The following is a 21,211-nucleotide window of genomic DNA, read 5'->3' as shown; positions in this document are numbered from 1 at the left end:
TGTATTTTGGGAGAGCCAGATCCTTAGGTTAGCCCTATTCTACCTCAGTTCAGGCCCAGCCTTGACCAACCTAGGTGGGACACCCCCCATGTCATCCAAATGACCACAAGCTGTACTTGGGCGAAGTAAAACCAAACTACCTCGGGAAAGGGTTGTGAACTGTAATTGTCATTGATGGTGTTATTTAAGTTATTGAGGGTGCTTTATTTATTGTCTTCCACTAATTTATTCCTGCACTGTATTTATTGCCTGACTGTATTTATTTGCCATCTGTATTTATTGCACCTATATTTATTCCGTGTTTATTTATGACCTGATCCTATTTATTGAAACCCCACTGTGGTATTATTTATTTGACCTGCTATTTTCAAGAAAAGTCTTATGGTATTGTATGTATGTTCTGAAACCTGCAACTAAGAGAAAATAAGATAAAGACAAACTACTTTCTTTCATAATTTTTACGGTGTAGTGTCGTTTTTGGAACGGATGAACGCATGGTTATTGTGAGGGTGTGGCGTACGCTTAACACGGTGCCTGACCCCCGACCGCTCGAGCCAATCTACCACAGTGCTGGGAACCTGGTGACTGCTAACCCGGTTGCCCGGTTTCCAACAGATTTGTATTAGTATTTAAGAGAGGTGTGTGAAAAAGTTAAAGAATTGTTGTAAGAAATAAGAGGGGTGTTGAAAGAAGGAATAGTGTTGTGAAAATTAAGATGAGAGTTGTTGATAACTGTTATTGAAGTTTAGAGAAAATTAAGAGAGAACAATGGATATAAGATAAGTTTTGAATGAATTAAGAGAGGTGTAGAAAGTTATGAAAACGTATATGATTTTGGAAGATAGGTGTATATAGAAGCAATAGTGGTGTAGAAAAAGCATTGAGGATTAAAGGAAGAGGTAAAAGAATAGTTTTAAATTGATGTTTTGAGTGATAGAAAGATGTAAGAGTGTTGTATACAGATAGAAGGGAGGGATACAAGGAAGTAATTGTTTATTTTAAAAGATAATTAGTAGAATATACAAATGAAGAGTATTGTTGAAGTAGGTTTTTTCTTCTACCCCTTGTGAAAGTTTGCCTTACAATGTCAGAAATGATTTTTTTTTGTTGCATATATGACATGTCAATTTTTTCTACTGTTCAAAAATTTCTTGTACAATGTCTTTAATCATTCCATTGCTATAAATTATTTCAAATGTTACAGGCAAATGCTTCATTAATTCATCCTCCAAGTTTTTCACCTCTGGATTTATTATGAACCATTCTATTAGTGTTTGATTGAGAATATCCATTTATTGAAAGTTTTCATTTCCTCCTACTTGCGTTGTTAGTGTACTTTTTTCTGTTGAAGTATTTTCAATTCCATATATTTGAATAGTAATTTTTTCCGGGGTTGGTTCGATATTCTGTGGAGAAAATATATGTTAAAGTTAGTCTTTAAATAAACATAATGATAAAAAAAAAATGGGGCTAATTTTTTTTATCTAATTTACCTCAAGTATGCTGTGCCGTGTTGTATTTAATATTTTCTCCTTATTAAATTCATGGACAGTCACATGAGTAATTTGAATATACTCTCCAAGTTTTATTGAAGTCTGTTGCATCTTTTATTGTTATTGATTTAAGTTCAGTTTCATTGCCTCCAATAAAGACTTTTTTAATATCTTCTTCCTGTAAAAATAAAAAACATTTAGGAAAATGTTGTATGCTGTAGAAAATAATGTTTATAGTTTGCATTACATTAAGATGTTTACATACAGGATCGTACATTTTTTTTAACATCAATAATAAATGCTTTCAAAACACATAAGCTAAACATATTGTTATTTATAATACTAATAGCTTAAGTTTTGTACTAGCAATACATTTTTTTAGAGCATTGGTGATGCAATAGCTTTTTTTGTGCTGTGATAAGCTATTAGTGGCAATATTTAGCTGAAATACTGAACTAATGACATGGAATATTTGGCTATATATATATATTTATACACATATATATTGTTAAAAGTATCTATGTTTATATGTGTATATATATATATATATTGATATATATTTACTTGTTTGTTGATATATATTTATATGTGAATATATCTAAAATTGGTTTGCAAATTGTAATGCAATCGGTTTAGCATTTGTGGTATTTTTATCCATTTGCATTGTTACTACCACTTAATTTTATGTATCTATATTGCATTTTATATTATAGTTACACATTACGGTAGAATAAATATTGAATATATAGGCTTTGTTGTCTTACCTCAGTTGTGGTCCCACAAACAGTCATAAGTGTTTTAAGGGTGGATTCTTTTGCTGCCTTTATAGGTGATGCTGGTGGAGCTGGTGGTTGCAGTAGAGATTGTGCTTCTTGTATAATTGTTTCTGGGATTTTGAATGGAGGTATCCTTGTAATTCTTGTTTGTTTTGTAGTTAGAATAATTTTGTTTCTCACAATGAAATTGCGTATTAAAATTCCATTGTTCTCCTTTGTCAAAGGTAGATATTCTTCATTGTAGCAAGTAGCTTTAATTAATCCATTGGTGTCAGCTAATGCCAAATGATAAAGTACTTTGTTTTCTTCTTTGGCTGTTTTATAATATGTTTTTCCAGTACATTTGATAATTAGAGCCTTTAATCCTTTTTGATAAGGTTTTTGTTCTTCAGATGTTTTCTCAGTGATATCACATCTGCAATGGAAAAAAATGTTAATAATTCAAATATTGTCTTAAAGTGCTATCCATAAAGCTTTGTGATCACTGTAGTAGCATTCTAATGTTCCATAGTTGCATATTTGTTGATTAGTATAAATGTGATCTAATATTGTTTGGTAGTTAGTAGTAAAGGTATTATTTGATTACACTGAAACTTTGTGTACATATATTCTTGTAGTAATTGCGTTTGTGTATTTGTAGTACTTAAGTCAATATTAAAGTCTCCCATAATAATATACTTAGAATTGGGATAGAAGTTAATAATGTTTGTAATTAATATTAATAAGGTTTGTATTGGAATATGCGGTGGTTTATATAATATTATAACTAAGTAGTTTATTGTCAATATATCTACTGTGAAATATAGAACATCAATTGTATTTCATATAGGTAATATGAAAAGGTTTTTTTTGTAGTATAGTGCAATTCCATGTTTTGTTTGTTGCCTGTGAAATTTGTCAAAGACTATATGATGGTATTGTGGTAATGCATAATTATTGTCAGGTGTATTATGAGTTGTATTAATTTCTGTTAGACAAATAATGTCTGCATTCATGATGTTTGTATCTGCTGTTATTGATTTGAAATGCATTTGTAGTGAGCGTATATTATGTGCAATAATATTTAAATTATTGCTGTATGTGTTTAATTGTGGCACTGATATTTGCAAAGGCCTTTCTGTACGTAAACTTTACATTTCTTCCTTGACTTTGAGATGTATGAATATTTTGGTCTCATCGAAATTTTGAATGTATATGTTGGAAATTGATTTTGCTCTACTTAAAGCTACATAATGCAAATGGTGTCTTTTGCTATTGTTAAAGTGTATATAAATGGGCTCAATAGTTTCTCCTTGTGTTCTATGTATTGTTCGTGCTGATGCTTGTCGCAATGGGAATTGTTTCCGTATGATAGTTATACATTTTTGGGTGTATTGAAATTGCCTTGTGATTGGATGTATGGGTGTCCAATTAGCTCTAATTGGAGTGTGTTATAAGTGTTTGCTTTCTCTCCTTGTGTTTTTTCCTATTGTTTCATTATCAAAAGCTATCCAAACTATACATGGGGTGTTATTAATAGTTTCAACTAATTCAACTATTCCAGTTGCTCCATTAGTTAAACCATCATTAAAATCAATATTGCAAGTTAGATCATAGCGTAATTTTTAAGCTATGTATAGTGTGTGTGCAAATCCCATGGTTTTTGTTGGATCTGTAGGGATGTTTTTTAATATTGTTTGCTTTACTAATTCTGTAAGTTCTGAGACTACAGTATCAATGGCTACTGTTGTGAACACTGGATATTGTTGTATATGTTCTACTAAAACTTGATTATTATTGTTATTTACTTCTTTGTTTATGGCCATAATATATGGAATAGTTTTGATAATAGTTTGATCTGGTTCTATTTGGCGTTGTTGAATTTGTAAAATGTCTGTTTGTGTATGATTGCCTTCTCTTAACCTGTTTAGTAATTCTGCAAATGGTAAGTCATCTAATTGCCTCATAATCTTTGTGAGTTCATACATTTTAAAATGTGTTTGCCATAAGTTAGTACTTAATGGCCCATATGAATATTTTGAGTATTTTGAGTTTTCAAATATATATGTATCAAAGCCTGGTTTTAATTGATAAAAGTCTCCAATAGCTAAAATAGAGACTCCTCCAAATGGTAAATTTGAGGCTTTTATTTCTTGCAATCTATTATGTATGAAATTGAACATATTTGTTCCAACCATAGAAATTTCATCAATTATTAGTATTTTTAAATGCATCATCTGACTTTGTAGACTAGTCCTGTTTTCATGACTTAGTGGCTTATAAGTAAAACTTTGTGAAACAGGAATTTTGAATGTGCTATGTAGTGTTTTACCATTTATATTATGTGCTGCTTTACCAGTTGTTGCTGCAAGTAATATATAAATGTTGTCTGGACTTTCACCTGCCTTCGTATTGTAATACTGTAAAAATGTTGGATAAAGTGTTTTAACAAGAAAGCTTTTCCCAACTCCTGCGCCACCAGTACAAAATGTATAACATGATGTTTCTGTAGTTTTCACCAGATTTAAATGATGGTAAACAAAGTTTAGTTGCTCAGCTGTTAAATTTTGCATAATATTATAATATTTTTCATTTGGTAAGGTAAAATTAATTAATGTTTCTTCTTCAGTATTAGCTCTAATACCTAAGTCTAATGATAAGTCATATAATAGTTGTTGTTCCGCACATTGGTTACTATTTATTTCTGTATTATATGATAGAGTGTTGCTATTGTTAGTAGATATTGACAATATTAGAGGTATTAATGCTGTCTCATTATTAGCATTATCTAAGTGATTAAATATTTCATTTTGTTTATTATATTTGGCATGGTGTTTATCAACAATGTCTTTAACTTGCATATACCTTTCTAAGTATGTGTTGTTTAACATTATTTTGCTTTCTTCTCTCCATGGGTAGTATAGCATTAATAGCTCCCTATAATAATTTTCAGTCATTGTTTTTGTTAAATCTACAGTATCCTATAATCTTTTTGTTTCTGCATTTAATTAATGTTTCTGTTTGTATATTGTCTTTTACAGGGTTTAATGTTTCAATTTCAATTTCTTCCTCATCTGAGCTATGAAAATTGGTTTCTGCAAGTAAATTTTCATTGTCATTGAGATTTTTCGCATTTGAAGTTTTTGACTTATGATTATACATTGAAGCATAATCTGCTAATGTGCATTGTTCGATTGCTTGAGGGCGTCTGCTGTATTTAACTATAATATTGTCGTATTGTATGTTAGTTGAGGTATCTGGTAATGAATGTATTGTATCTAAGTCACGCATTAAATACGCTCTTTTTTCAGGCGTATTAGTATTAATAAAAACAAATGACCTTGAACTTTTGCGCAAGGGAATTTGAAGAATAAGGTAAGCTGCATCTTGAGCACTTATTTCAGTACAGTTTAAAAATGTGTTGCCTATATGCTTTAGTTGTTCTTTGATATTGGTATTGTAATGCACCTCTTTAGCGGCTTGTGCTATTATTTTGCTAATTCCTCTTTGTGATTTACTAATATGAAATTATGTAGACTGCACATGCATAAGCATCTAATACGAACTGTAAATCTATGTTTGCTCTCCAAGATTGTAATAGAATAGAATTATAATTATTAATATAACATTCAGCTGGTGTTCTTTTTAAAAATATAGTATTTTTCTGCAGCATTGATCTTATACATATAATATATTGCTGTGTATTTAAATTAATTAATTGTAAAAACTGCTGATATTCTAGTGTATTGAAATCTTGTGTATGCATAGTGTCATGAATTATTTTAATATGGTCCTTTATCTGTTGATCTGGTGTTTCTAGTACTAAAGGTTCAAGGATCATAGTTTGTGGCATTGGATATCTAGGATATTGATATTTGCATGTTCTTTGGTTTTTTAGGCGGCAATTCTTTGTGTGACCATGCTTTTGTAGTGACATTAAATGTTGTAGTTCTGGTTGTTCGGATTTAGCGCATGTAATGTATTTATCAATAAAGTTAATGACTTCTTCTAGGTTATTTTTCCCATATTGTGGAGCATTTTTAATCCATAATAAAGCATGTATATGTGGTGAACCTCTTTGTTGAAATTCTACTCTGTAAAAAAAGTCTACTAAAGGCCAATTGGGTTACTGGCATGCAGCAAAACGCAATTAAATAATTTCCGAACTTAAAAGTCAAATTGTCTTGCGGATGTAATTGGATCTTCCTGTATTAATTTACACTTTGTTTCAAAAGGCATATTTTCAAACTCTTCTTGTGTGCATTCATTACGTTTTTGTATTCTTAACAGTATATTTATCAAATAGCACCATTTAGTTTCTGCTGCAGATAAAGTTAAAAAAAAGGTTGGTATTCCTAGTTGTCGTATCATTGCAAAAAGATCCTTTTTGCAATGTTCCCAATATGGTGGTGAACTACGAATAGTCTTTAGTATTTTATACCCTTCATTATATTGTAATATGTTTTCTAAATTGTATTTTATGTCTTTTGCAGTAATAGATTTTCCATCTGTAAAATGTTTGTGAAGCGATATGTAAATTTTCCCTTGTATTTGCTTTATGAGTAATTTCTTTAGCTTAAAGAAAATATTAGTGATCGATTTTGCTACTCTTCTGTCACAACTCCTTAATTCCCATTGACTTATTGTACTGTAATGTACGGGTAAGTGTCTATCTTTGTTATTAGGTCTTCGTTGACCACAGAATATTGTTGGAAAAGCTAAAAATTCTGAATCTTTGCCTTCATATAAACCTCTTGGTGTATTATGTTCTGCAGGTGCTAAACTTAATATATCAATACTATCAGTGGTAATAGTTTCGTTTCTCAACATAGTATCTAAATTCCCTGCTGCTATATTTTCCAAATTATCTGATGAGTCATTACTTTCTGAAGTCTCATTGCAATTACTTATTCTTGTGGCATATACTTCCAATTTGGATCAACAGTAATTCCATACTCTTGGAACATGGTGCAATTTATTGCTAACCATAATGCTGCTAGTTTAACTCTATTTGGTCTAACGTTTTCAAAATGAGTAAAAGATTTATAAGCAAACTTTCTTTTTAATTTAATAGGGATAGTCATATCATCAGTAATTTGCCTTGGCAATATTGTCACTGTTGTCATAACATCTGCTGGTACATTAACTACAGCACCTGATAATGATTTATGAAACCCACGTGGCAATGTTCTAATTTGTAGGAAGGGAATTCTTGGCGAAACTAATCTTTCTTCTAAATTATGTAAATGTAATTGTATGGGAATGTTAGGAAACTGCATCCCATTTAAAAATGAACATGGTGGTATTTTCTTTCTGTTAATGTGTGAATAGCATGTATTGCATATGTATGGAGTTGAGTTAGGAGTTATATTACATTGTATAAACGTGGCATTAGTGCAAATGTTGCTAATTTTATGAATTGACTGTTTATGCCACAATTGATTACAAATAGTACAAATGTATTCTGGACCACAAGATATTTCTTTATGGAAGTTTGTAATCAATTTATTTATATTGTGAGTGTCAATTTGCATATTTGATTGATGGATTTCTGTTTCATAATCTTCGCTATTCTGTATATGTAATCTTTTTGTGTCTGTTATTATTTCAAATGCTGAACTAATTTTTTTTCTTTTTAATGAAATTGCTAGTGTGTGATTTTCTGAATTTGAAACCGCTACTGTTTGCATATTTAGTTGTGTCATAGAAATAGGTGTTGTTGTTGATTTTTCACTAGTAATTATAGGAAAGTTAATGTTGGAAGGTATTGTATTTTCTGTTTGTCTACTTTGAACTGCCGTATCGCTAATTGTTTCTATATATGTGTTTGCATCTTCTGTAAATAATCTATTTGGAGAACTAATATGTGCAGTTGATGTAACAATATGTGTACTTTTATCTGTATATGTTTGTGTGTTATGTGTAAATAATTTACTTGGCTTACTTTGTTGATATTGTTTCTTGTTTTTTAGTTTTGCAGCTTGAAGTGTTTGTTTTTTAATTGTATTTATAACAATAGAATTTAATTAAAATGTTACTGAATTTTCATTTGGTACTTTAATACTATTGGCAAGATCATAAATATATTGCACTAATCCTTCAAAGGTTATGATTTGAATAGTAATACATGTCCCATTTGGATGAGGCATTCCTTTGTTATCTCGACTATGGGAATCAAAAACAAAAAAAATATGTTCACTTTTGAAAATGGAAATACTATATGCATTCATGCATTATTATGCCTGAATGTAAATGTATTGTTACATTTAATGCACTTTTAAAATCAGGATATAAAAGATCAAATTGGCGAAGTATGTCACCATAATAAGATGTCCCAAATTTAAACGAATATATTGTGTTATTGTGTTGTATATATTTAGGCAATTCTTCTGAATGCATATACATTTGCTTAGTAAGTGCATGTATTTCAGTATATAAATTATCTCCTAGATCCATAATGTAGTGTAAATCATTGCGATTCCAAGTGTGTGCAGGTTTATAGTAGTGATGTAAAATAGCAAATATACTATTTGGTAGGCACTGTTTACCTCTTGAAAGAATATTAAAAACATTATGACCCTGATGATAATCTGCTTGTACTATTTTATTCATTTTTAATAGTAATTTCAGGAACGTTATGAGTATTAAAATTAGTAGTAACTAGAAGTGTTTGTTTTTGATGTGTTTAGAACCTGAAGCTGAAAAAGTATTTTTTTTTTCTAATCAACTTATTAGTGGGTTAATGTTTAAAATAATTATTTTCCTCCTATTTGTGTGTTGTTGTAAAATATAATACTTTATGCAAAATCACTAAAGAAAAATTGAATAAAAATGTACTTGTATTAGTAAGAATGTGTATGGATTAATTGAAAATGTATATATAAGTTAATTAATTGAAATCTAATAATGTTGCAATGAAAGTATTTCGTATAGGACTAATAACTAAATGTATTTGACTTACCGTCAGGGAAGGCATGGCTTGGCAGTTCGGGCTGGACTGTTCCCATGAGGCACAGGGTCAGACTGATTTGCATATGGCCATGTCTGAACTGGGATGGCAGAGTGGGCTAAAGAAAGGTGATGGATCAAACCCAGATCTGTTGACTGGGTGTGAGTGTTTGATTGGTTCTGATGCTCCGTCCATCACCACCCCCTTTTGTACAGCTTTGTTCGCCATAAGTTGGCAGGGTATGCTCAGACGTGAGTCCCTTGCTCACTTTGCCACTGGATTCAAGCAAGCCTGGCTGAAGACGGCTGAAATGCCAGAAACCGGCCCTAGGAAGCTTGTTTCCGGTCCAGGGAAGGCATGGCTTGGCAGTTCGGGCTGGACTGTTCCCATGAGGCACAGGGTCAGACTGATTTGCATATGGCCATGTCTGAACTGGGATGGCAGAGTGGGCTAAAGAACGGCGATGGATCAAACCCAGATCTGTTGACTGGGTGTGAGTGTTTGATTGGTTCTGATGCTCTGTCCATCACCACCCCCTTTTGTACCGCTCTGTTCGCCATAAGTTGGCAGGGTATGCTCAGACGTGAGTCCCTTGCTCACTTTGCCACTGGATTCAAGCAAGCCTGGCTGAAGACGGCTGAAATGCCAGAAACCGGTCCTAGGAAGCTTGTTTCTGGTCCAGGGAAGGCATGGCTTGGCAGTTCGGGCTGGACTGTTCCCATGAGGCACAGGGTCAGACTGATTTGCATATGGCCATGTCTGAACTGGGATGGCAGAGTGGGCTAAAGAACGGTGATGGATCAAACCCAGATCTGTTGACTAGGTGTGAGTGTTTGATTGGTTCTGATGCTCCGTCCATCACCACCCCCTTTTGTACCGCTTTGTTCGCCATAAGTTGGCAGGGTATGCTCAGACGTGAGTCCCTTGCTCACTTTGCCACTGGATTCAAGCAAGCCTGGCTGAAGACGGCTGAAATGCCAGAAACCGGTCCTAGGAAACTTGTTTCCGGTCCAGGGAAGGCATGGCTTGGCAGTTCGAGCTGGACTGTTCCCATGAGGCACAGGGTCAGACTGATTTGCATTTGGCCATGTCTGAACTGGAATGGCAGAGTGGGCTAAAGAACGGTGATGGATCAAACCCAGATCTGTTGACTGGGTGTGAGTGTTTGATTGGTTCTGATGCTCCGTCCATCACCACCCCCTTTTGTACCGCTTTGTTCGCCATAAGTTGGCAGGGTATGCTCAGACGTGAGTACCTTGCTCACTTTGCCACTGGATTCAAGCAAGCCTGGCTGAAGACTGCTGAAATGCCAGAAACCGGTCCTAGGAAGCTTGTTTCCGGTCCAGGGAAGGCATGGCTTGGCAGTTCGGGCTGGACTGTTCCAATGAGGCACAGGGTCAGACTGCTTTGCATATGGCCATGTCTGAACTGGGATGGCAGAGTGGGCTAAAGAACGGTGATGGATCAAACCCAGATCTGTTGACTGGGTGTGAGTATTTGATTGGTTCTGATGCTCCGTCCATCACCACCCCCTTTTGTACCGCTTTGTTCGCCATAAGTTGGCAGGGTATGCTCAGACGTGAGTCCCTTGCTCACTTTGCCACTGGATTCAAGCAAGCCTGGCTGAAGACGGCTGAAATGCCAGAAACCGGTCCTAGGAAGCTTGTTTCCGGTCCAGGGAAGGCATGGCTTGGCAGTTCGGGCTGGACTGTTCCCATGAGGCACAGGGTCAGACTGATTTGCATATGGCCATGTCTGAACTGGGATGGCAGAGTGGGCTAAAGAACGGTGATGGATCAAACCCAGATCTGTTGACTGGGTGTGAGTGTTTGATTGGTTCTGATGCTCCGTCCATCACCACCACCTTTTGTACCGCTTTGTTCGCCAGAAGTTGGCAGGGTATGCTCAGACGTGAGTCCCTTGCTCACTTTGCCACTGGATTCAAGCAAGCCTGACTGAAGACGGCTGAAATACCAGAAACCGGTCCTAGGAAGCTTGTTTCCGGTCCAGGGAAGGCATGGCTTGGCAGTTCGGGCTGGACTGTTCCCATGAGGCACAGGGTCAGACTGATTTGCATATGGCCATGTCTGAACTGGGATGGCAGAGTGGGCTAAAGAACGGTGATGGATCAAACCCAGATCTGTTGACTGGGTGTGAGTGTTTGATTGGTTCTGATGCTCCGTCCATCACCACCCCCTATTGTACCGCTTTGTTCGCCATAAGTTGGCAGGGTATGCTCAGACGTGAGTCCCTTGCTCGCTTTGCCACTGGATTCAAGCAAGCCTGGCTGAAGACGGCTGAAATGCCAGAAACCGGTCCTAGGAAGCTTGTTTCCGGTCCAGGGAAGGCATGGCTTGGCAGTTTGGGCTGGACTGTTCCCATGAGGCACAGGGTCAGACTGATTTGCATATGGCCATGTCTGAACTGGGATGGCAGAGTGGGCTAAAGAACGGTGATGGATCAAACCCAGATCTGTTGACTGGGTGTGAGTGTTTGATTGGTTCTGATGATCCGTCCATCACCACCCCCTTTTGTACCGCTTTGTTCGCCATAAGTTGGCAGGGTATGCTCAGACGTGAGTCCCTTGCTCACTTTGCCACTGGATTCAAGCAAGCCTGGCTGAAGACGGCTGAAATGCCAGAAACCGGCCCTAGGAAGCTTGTTTCCGGTCCAGGGAAGGCATGGCTTGGCAGTTCGGGCTGGACTGTTCCCATGAGGCACAGGGTCAGACTGCTTTGCATATGGCCATGTCTGAACTGAGTGTTTGATTGGTTCTGATGCTCCGTCCATCACCACCCCCTTTTGTACCGCTTTGTTTGCCATAAGTTGGCAGGGTATGCTCAGACGTGAGTCCCTTGCTCACTTTGCCACTGGATTCAAGCAAGCCTGGCTGAAGACGGCTGAAATGCCAGAAACCGGTCCTAGGAAGCTTGTTTCCGGTCCAGGGAAGGCATGGCTTGGCAGTTCGGGCTGGACTGTTCCCATGAGGCACAGGGTCAGACTGATTTGCATATGGCCATGTCTGAACTGGGATGGCAGAGTGGGCTAAAGAACGGTGATGGATCAAACCCAGATCTGTTGACTGGGTGTGAGTGTTTGATTGGTTCTGATGCTCCGTCCATCACCACCCCCTTTTGTACCACTTTGTTCGCCATAAGTTGGCAGGGTATGCTCAGACGTGAGTCCCTTGCTCACTTTGCCACTGGATTCAAGCAAGCCTGGCTGAAGACGGCTGAAATGCCAGAAACCGGTCCTAGGAAGCTTGTTTCCGGTCCAGGGAAGGCATGGCTTGGCAGTTCGGGCTGGACTGTTCCCATGAGGCACAGGGTCAGACTGATTTGCATATGGCCATGTCTAAACTGGGATGGCAGAGTGGGCTAAAGAACGGTGATGGATCAAACCCAGATCTGTTGACTGGGTGTGAGTGTTTGATTGGTTCTGATGCTCCGTCCATCACCACCCCCTTTTGTACCGCTGTGTAACAATATAGTAAGCTGAACTAAATGAATGTATTCCAGTAATATTTTAACAACAACTGGAAAATATTTTTTTTCTTTATGCTAGTAGCGATATAATTATGACTAAATAATTACTAGGTAAGCTACGAACCTAAAATAGAAGATACATACTAACAAAGTCAGCTGTATGTATGTTTAAAATCACCAATAAAATATACCCTTTAGCAAAATTTCCTTTAGTATAAAAAGGTGTTAAGGTTATTAGCTACAGCCTTATACAGAAACAACATGTATAATATAAAATAAAATGACCAAGGACTTCTTTAAAATAAAAACGAAGCGCTGGATGGCAGTAGAAGTGTTGCAATAAACACTGCAAGTATGGATCGAGGAGACTGAAATACTGGAGGAAAAAAATCTAACAGAATTCCAAAATCAAAGCGCTTTATGCAATAGGAATTCTGTATGAAACATTGCAATAGAAAATAATGAAGCGAAGAGAAGAAACAGGTGGATGTGTATAAATAAAGGAATATTGAGTTTCATGGTTGCAGCTGACAGTAGGTGTGACGGTATAATCACAGTATTTAATCGTTACATTAATGCAAAGTTAAGTACGGACCCAGTAGGCTACATAAAATACTCGCTGCTGACATGAAGTGTGATGATATAGTTACAGCACCTAATTGTTACATGAACTTATCCTGCTATTGTTACGCAGTCGGTAGATGGCATGCTAATATTTGGGAATTGATAAAGCTAGTGTTTACAACTATATAACAATGTGAAGCGCTAAGCTTATGTACAGTAGGAGCATAGGTAAAAATAAGATCATTTTGTGCAAGCGCACATACAATTTTAATAATGAGCGAATTTCACGGTTGCTGCTGACATCAAGTGTGCGCATATAATTATGGCACTTAATGTAGATATGAACTCACTCTGCTATATTAATGCAGTTGTGACATGGCAGGCGATCCAATATGAATTGCTAATGCCAGAGGTTACAACTATTAAGCAACCGAAATCGTTAAAGCATGTACACTATAACATGACCATGGGGTAAAATAAGACAGTTTGCTTTGTGCCGATAAACGTGCAATTGTAAAAGATCAGCGGGAAAATGCTGATGACTATTGTTTGGCGGGCCCCTAGGGCTTTTTGTATTTGGGTGTTAGTGCATGTGTTGCATTATGGCTGCATATGCTTTAAGCTGAGATGCACCGTTTTCTTGTAGTTGCATAGTATACACGTAAAAGGTGCAACGGTTTCCTGTACTTGCGCATGCACAAGGTGCGTGCATCTGCTTAACTAGTGTTAATAAATTGCAAAGAGTTATGAACAAAAAACATCCCCCCCAAAACATTTTCCAGCACTGTAAAACATTATTACCATTATTAGCTACATCCGGATAAAGAAATGGTCTTTAGCTTAAAAATATGTGTAACTGTATTATGATAAGAGCACCAGCACCAATAATATTACAAATTATGTACTTAAAACTAATTTGTAACAAAGCCAGTTGCTGTATGCTATGTGTATGGCAGTAGTACAACGTAAGGTAATGAAATAGTTAATTGTGCCTATTTATTCTCCAATTATATTTTTGGAGGAGCGCATCTTTTGCAAAAGATAGTGGGGCTCATTTATGAGCCCCTGCGTCACTTTTGCGCCACCGGTGCGTCACTTTTTGTGACGCAACAGTGGCGTAAAACATGCGCCATGATGCGCCATATTTACAAAGTGATGCATCTACCTAGATGCGTCACTTTGTAAACCCCTGCGCTACATTATACCTGCGTCAGGTATAATGTATGCAGGGTGGGCGTTCCCACGTAAGTAAGCATCGTAGAAGTGACGCAGTGAAATCTACGAGATTTCACTGCGCCACTTCTAGGGTGCAAATGCGTCAATATCTTGCGCCTGCCTCACAGCAGGCATAAGACTGACGCAGGCCCTTTCACATGGGGCTTGCCCCATGTGAAAGGACACATTGCTGGAGTTGTGTCACTTTTGTGACACACTCCAGTAATGCGTCACTTTTGCGCCTACAGATACGTCAGAAATACTGACGTATTTGTGACTCCTTGCGACATGATGCGTCATACTGTAAATATGACGCATCATTTGAGTCGCAGGGAAGGCGCAGTGCAAAGTGACGCATCACTGTTTTCACGCAGTGATGCGTCACTTTTCATAAATGAGGCCCAGTAAGTTTAGCAATGGTGTTGCGAGGCTATTTTGAGCGCTAAAACGACATAACCGTATCGGCAGTAGCGACTAGCTGTGGGAGTGCTGCTGGATGGTGGTGTCGACCATAGGAGGGGTAGGGTGGGAGGTAGTAAACAAGTGAATACGGTGAAAGACAGGAAAGTAAACATATAAATAATAAAGCAAATTCCCTTGCACGTAAAGCATCGAATTTGACGATGCAGTGTGCTCAACGAATTTCGTTTTTTTGTTTTATATATTGACTTCCCTGTATTTACCCATATTCAGTTCTTTACTTACCTCTACCCTGTCCCTCCTCCGCCCCACATCGCCGTACGGCAGTACTCCTGCTACCGACCGCTAGTGCTGGTGTTTATGGACTGTTGTGAGATTGAAAATGCAAATAACTATTGTTTACCAAGCCCCTGTACATTTTGTGTTTCGATGTTAGTATACTTGCTGCACTATTGTTGTATAGGTTATAGTGTGGAAAGACTCTACATGATACTTGTGAAACGTGCACAGGCGTGCTCTACTTGCGGTTGTGGAACTTGCGCGCACCCTGTTAGCTAGTGCCTGCAACTTGCATATAGCAGTTAAATTCAATGAAAAGTGGATAACTGTAAGAGTCCAACAAATACTGTGAAATAAAATAAATTAATTAGTGTTTGAAAAGAAATTGCTGGCCCATGTACAATGTAACCGTCCCATTTTCAATTGTGGTTTTGAAAAATAATGCAAATATATTTACGCTGTTTGTATAGTTACTGCTAAATAAAATATCACTGAAAATATAAAGCTGCATCTCCATAAGAACCTTGGCACCATAATAGTTATAAATTCAGCACTAGAATTTAGATGTATAATAATAACTTAGTGCACTGTATTTAGGTATACATTTTTTAGGCAAACCTTATGTTAAGAAACAGATAGAATAGGATCTGCTAAAAAAACTTGTAAGGATTGACGTTTAATTAAAGCAACAAAAGCTAAACAGTACACAACTAAAAACATACCTATATCAAGTTGCCTTCTGATTAAAAGCCTCAGTATGAGTTTTGTTGAAAAGGAACCAGTCCAAAAATGCCAGTTTTCTCAAATACAGTTTATCTGAAAAGGTGGAGCAAATTGTATTTTAAAATTTGTACATATGTAATACTGATTTTTTCTTTTTTACAGAAACAACATAATAAGAGCACATACGTTTGGTACTAATATCGCAAGTAACGAAAAATAGCTAAATGGTATTTCTGAGAACACATTTTTGAATTTAAGTAAAGGTAATAAGGCAAGTTGTATGTCTGTTTAAATAAAGTAACAAAATACACCATTTAAAAATAGTTCTTCAATATAAAAAGGTGCTATGATTATTAACTACAGCTGCATAAAGAAACAGCATTTAATTAAGAAAAACATTGTGTGTAAAATTGCGGTCTAATAAAGCGAATTCCGTTGCATGCACGGCATAACATTTTGTGATGCAGTGCGAAAAACGAAATTCGTTGTATTTATTTATATATTGACTTGCTTGTATTTACCCGTATTCTGTACTTGACTTTCCTCTATCCAGTTCTTCCCCCGCCCCAGTTCACTGTACGGCATCCCTCCTGCTACCGATCACTACTGCTGGTGTGTATGGGCTGTTGTGATATTGGAAATACTAATAACTATTGTTTTCCGGGCCCTGTGCATTTTGTGTTTTGATGTTAGTTTGCTTGCTACACTATTGTTGTATAGGTTCTAATGTAAAGTATAAAAAATGCCTATTCTGTAAATGTGAAGCTCACTAGCATTTTAGTGCATATTTGTGGACACTGTTTTAAAACATTTAAACACCACAATGAGGGAGGATTTAAAAACCATAAAGATGAGCCCATATAGTGTAGAAAGACTGTACATTATACATGTAAAACGTGCACAGGTGTGTTCTATTTGCATTTGTGCAAGGTGCGCGCACCCTGTTAGATAGTGCCTGCAACCTGCATATAGCCCTTAAATGTTGTGAATAGACGATAATGGGAAGAGTTCCTCAAATACTTTGAAAGAAAATGTTGTGTTGGTAAAGAAATCGCTGTCCTATGTACAATGTAAGAGTCCCATTCCAAGTGCGGCTTTGAAAAATATAGCGTAAATATTTATACTGTTTGTATAGTGAGTGGTCAATAAACTTTCCCTGAAAATAGAAAGCTGTGTCTTCATAAGAACCCCGTTACCACAATAGTTATACAGTTAGCACTAGAAAAAGAGATGTATAATAATAAGGCAGCGTACTGTATTTAGATAACATATATTGTGCATCACAATTGATAAGAAACAGATCGAATAGGGTCTGTCAAAAAAAATTGGAAGTATTGACGTTTAATAACAGCAACAAAAAGCAAACAGGGCACAACTAAAAACATACCGATAGCAATTTGCGGCTTGATTTAAAGCCTCAGTATGACTTTTGTTGCAAACGAAGCAGTCGGAAAATGCCAGTTTTGTGAAATACAGTGTATCTGAAAGAATGGAGAAAATTGTGCTTTAGAATTCGTACATATGTAATACTGTTTCTTTCATTTATACAGAAACAACATAATAAGAGCAAATACGTTTGGTACTAATATTGCAACTAACGAAAAATAGCTAAATCGTATTTCTGGGAACAAATTCCAAACTTTAAGCAAGGCTAACAAGGCAAGTTGTATGTATGTTTAAATACACTAACAAAATACACAATTAAAATGTATTTTTTTAAGCTATGGTGTTACGGTTATAAGCTACAGCTGCACATGGCTACACATGGCTTGCCGTTTCTTGAGAATTCATAAAGACAGAGGGTGCAACTATAAAACAACATGCAGCGCTGAGCCCATGTAACACGAACATTGTTTCAATTAAAAAGATGTATTTGTATACAGAATGACGTGCAATTGTAAAACCTCAGCTCACCCTGCTATCCTTACACACTTGGAACATAAGTTGCCATTTATTGAGAATTAATAAGGGCAGAAGTTACAACTAAAAAAACAGCCTGCTGCACTGAGCCCATATACACTATTACACGAGCATAGTTTCAAATGCAAATGTTTTGTTTTATGCACGAGGGCGTGCATGTCTAAAAAATGAGCAAGTTTCACGCTCGCTGCTAACATCAGCTGCGATAGTATAGTTACAGCACGTAATTGTAACATGAACTCATCCTGCTATCTTTACGTACTTAGAACATGGCATGAGATTGGAGAGGGATTGATAAAGCTAGAGCTTGCAAGAATAAAACACCCGAAAACAGTGAGCCCATGTGGTTACAACAAAACAGCACCAAAGGATAAACTGATGTTCCTTATAACACGAGCACAGGTGTAAATAAGAAACGTTTGTTTTGTGCAAATGTATACCATTTTACACATCAACACATTTCACGCTCGCTGCTGATATCAAGTGTGATCATATATTTACGGGACTTAATTCACACATCAAATCATCCTGCTATCCTTACGAAGTCAAAGTCAGTACATGGCGTGCCATTTGTCATATATTCATAAAAGCACAAGGGACAACTATAAAACAGCCTGAAGCTCTGCACCCATGTAAACTATAATTCAAGGGTTTTCTACCCACATCATACTACGCGCACGCAGCCACTTCGCAGTGTCCTTCAATTGGGAATAATGTGTGAAAAAGGTAAAAAAATAGGAAGACAGAAAGTCTGGTATGGTGTGAAGTGTCAGCTTGTTTGCGACAGCTGAGAAACGAAACCAGGCCAAGATAATTAAGTGCTTTAAGATCGGCAGTATAGATTGTAATCTCTTCGTTCCCAGCCTCAAAGAGATGCAAATGAAGACACAGAGTGATGCGAAAGGTCTTTTCCATTCCAATGCCGCGAAGTAAAGACAGCTAAAGTCTTTCGGCAAAATAAATCAAAATGCGCTAAATAGCAATGCAACTCTTCCGGAAAAATAAATGAAAATAAGCTAAATAGCAGAAACGGACCATTGTACATTAAAAGTACGGACCCAAATCACTCCATTCCAATGCCTCAAAGTAAACACAGCTAAACTCTTTCGGCAAAATAAATCAAAACGCGCGAAATAGCAGTGCAACTATTTCAGCAAAATAAAACCAAACACGCTAAATAGAAGTGCAACTAACACATCAAACACTGAACATACAGACCAAAGAAACACCTCATATAGCTATAAATAAAAACAAAAAACGAACCGAAATATATCCCCACCCAAAAACACTAGATAGCAGAAAGCAATAGCCACGAAAAGAAACAAAAGAGTTCCAACTGAAACACTGCATGCCACGTAAAGCATGTTTACTGTAGTTAGGCGGTGCTGCATGGGCGTTCTTGAAAAAATAAAGGCTGATCTACAAAGCGCATTAGCCTGTCAGAAACCAACACAATAAAACAGACAAGCTAAGGAACCAATTACTGACAAAGAGCTGCAGTAGGCGGAGATTCTACACATTTACAGATTACTTAATGCCTTGTAGAGGCAGCGCATGCGCGCTGCCTATGCGAGACCTAAAAAAGGGGGGAAGGACCCAATCGCTGCCATCACTCACCGCGCCAGCCGGACGCAGGATCTGTGCAATGCGCCGGTTATGTTGGTGTGCCGAGGTCGATGGCCAGGGGGACCTGGCCTGCGCAGTCTTCTTTTAGGCCACACTCCAAAGCCTCACACCCTCTAAGCAGACGGTCATGCCCATACCCGGTCTGCAGGCCTGTTTGAAATGGTTTCTTTGATTTTCGACACATGAACCAGGCACGCCAGACCGCCGCGGCTTCTGTCCAGCCTAGCGCATTACACTGGTGTCGTTTGGGTGTCATCAGGTCCGGTTCAGGAGAGTTTGTCGGGGTCCTCCAGCGGAGCTTCAGAGCCGTACGGCTATCTTGGACAGCAGCCTGACCATGCCCCCTTTTTCTCACAAACGTCACATAATGCTCCTGAATACTGTGATTAGTACTTGTAGCTGTTGCATCCTCACAACTTTGACAGCATCTGATTGCCATCGCTGCAGGATTCTAGAGTGTGGACCCCAGGAGCAGAGAGCAGGTAGTAGCTGAAGGAGAAGTACTTCAGGGATTGTTCTACAGAACATAATAAACCTGTTTAATTATTCTTCATGAGCCCTGGTGATTTAAAAGTGGCGATAAGGATGGTCTGCTTTGACCAGTGAAACAACTCCTGGGTCGCTTTGGCAGTGGATGGCAGATTCCTGAGTTGTCCTGAGCTGTTCTGGTGTGTGCTGCGCACCTTCCACTGGGACATGTGCCTGTGTTTTGGTGCATTTTTTGACATTTTAGAAAACAATGTGCGAGTGCAAAAAAAAACTGAGTGGAACATAACAAGTGCTGCCACTTGCCTTTTTCAAAGGTGACGCGCGCTGTCCACCGGTGGTCTCGTGGACTACGGCATTCCTGTGGACTGATCAGCTGTCAGGAACATTACCATTGTGACGGGCTCCGTCACATGCAGTGTAGCTACTGCGTGTCTCCAAGTAGGATTGTGGAGGACGCGAGCGGTTGACATTGTGGTGAAGGTATTGGGGGCTCAGGTGACACTGTACTGAACACTGATTGGTTGTCGCAGCATTTTTGTGGTGAGGCATTGGCACGCATCGGTTGCCAGGTGACATGGTACATCCATACAGATAGGTAGGCCATAAAGAGTTGGGTATGTACAGGAAGAGTCAGCAAGCTGCTGATGGTTGGGAAGTTGCGGTGCCGAGGTGCACCAAGACAAGGGAGCGTTGTGGAAGGTCTGTGGTGAGCACGGGTACTTGGACACGGGTAATTGGCAACTGTGTCTGCTTCTGTGTCTGCAACTATGTCTGCCTTGTTCCATGCATGTGTACATTGAGGGAACCATTGCACAATGTGAAGAGAACTTGTAAGGCACACATGACAACAGTAGCTACTTTTGTTATTTTAGTTTGTCATGTTCTCAGGCTACATACACTGAGAATAATTTTAGGTTCTGTGAAGGGAAGCTACAGTATTGAAGGACTTTGCTGTGTGTTTATGCCATGATTTGATTTATCCTGCTTTTTATTGGGTGTTAGAACAAATTGTACCTGGTGCAGAGCTGTATTCTGACTAACCTTGCATTTGTGACAGAACATAATACTTCTTGGTAGAACAATTTGCAAATAGCTTATAAATATTTATATATACACACAGGTACAGGTGCCACATCAGTAATAGCCCCACACAAATGTTTTCAAAATCCAGAGATTCCTGCCATGATGTAGGAAGTTTGGCGCAAATCTTTTGAAACATAAGTAGAAGAAATAGGAGGTGAAACGTTTGTAGCAGCTGGCAAAGTTGCATTGTTGAAACACAATTTGGGGTTT

The 21,211-nt window shown here is 37.7% G+C and overlaps 1 long non-coding RNA gene across 1 annotated transcript in view; it reads right to left on the bottom strand.

The window, feature by feature from the left end:
* Nucleotides 1-1,268: 1,268 nt before the first annotated feature.
* LOC146871900 (uncharacterized) overlaps nt 1,269-21,211 on the bottom strand; it is a 37,198-nt gene continuing 17,255 nt past the window's right edge. The window contains exons 2-6 of the long non-coding RNA XR_014959625.1: nt 17,271-17,364; nt 15,883-15,976; nt 2,258-2,684; nt 1,494-1,671; nt 1,269-1,406 (exon numbers count right to left, since the gene is read on the bottom strand). This is a non-coding gene — a long non-coding RNA (uncharacterized LOC146871900). The remainder of the gene's footprint in view (nt 1,407-1,493; nt 1,672-2,257; nt 2,685-15,882; nt 15,977-17,270; nt 17,365-21,211) is intronic.

Source organism: Triturus cristatus, chromosome 1_1 (assembly GCF_964204655.1).
Source record: "Triturus cristatus chromosome 1_1, aTriCri1.1, whole genome shotgun sequence".
NCBI classification, from domain to species: domain Eukaryota; kingdom Metazoa; phylum Chordata; class Amphibia; order Caudata; family Salamandridae; genus Triturus; species Triturus cristatus.
The sequence above is the reverse complement of the archived record's forward strand: the minus strand, read 5'-3'. Positions and strand labels throughout refer to the sequence as shown.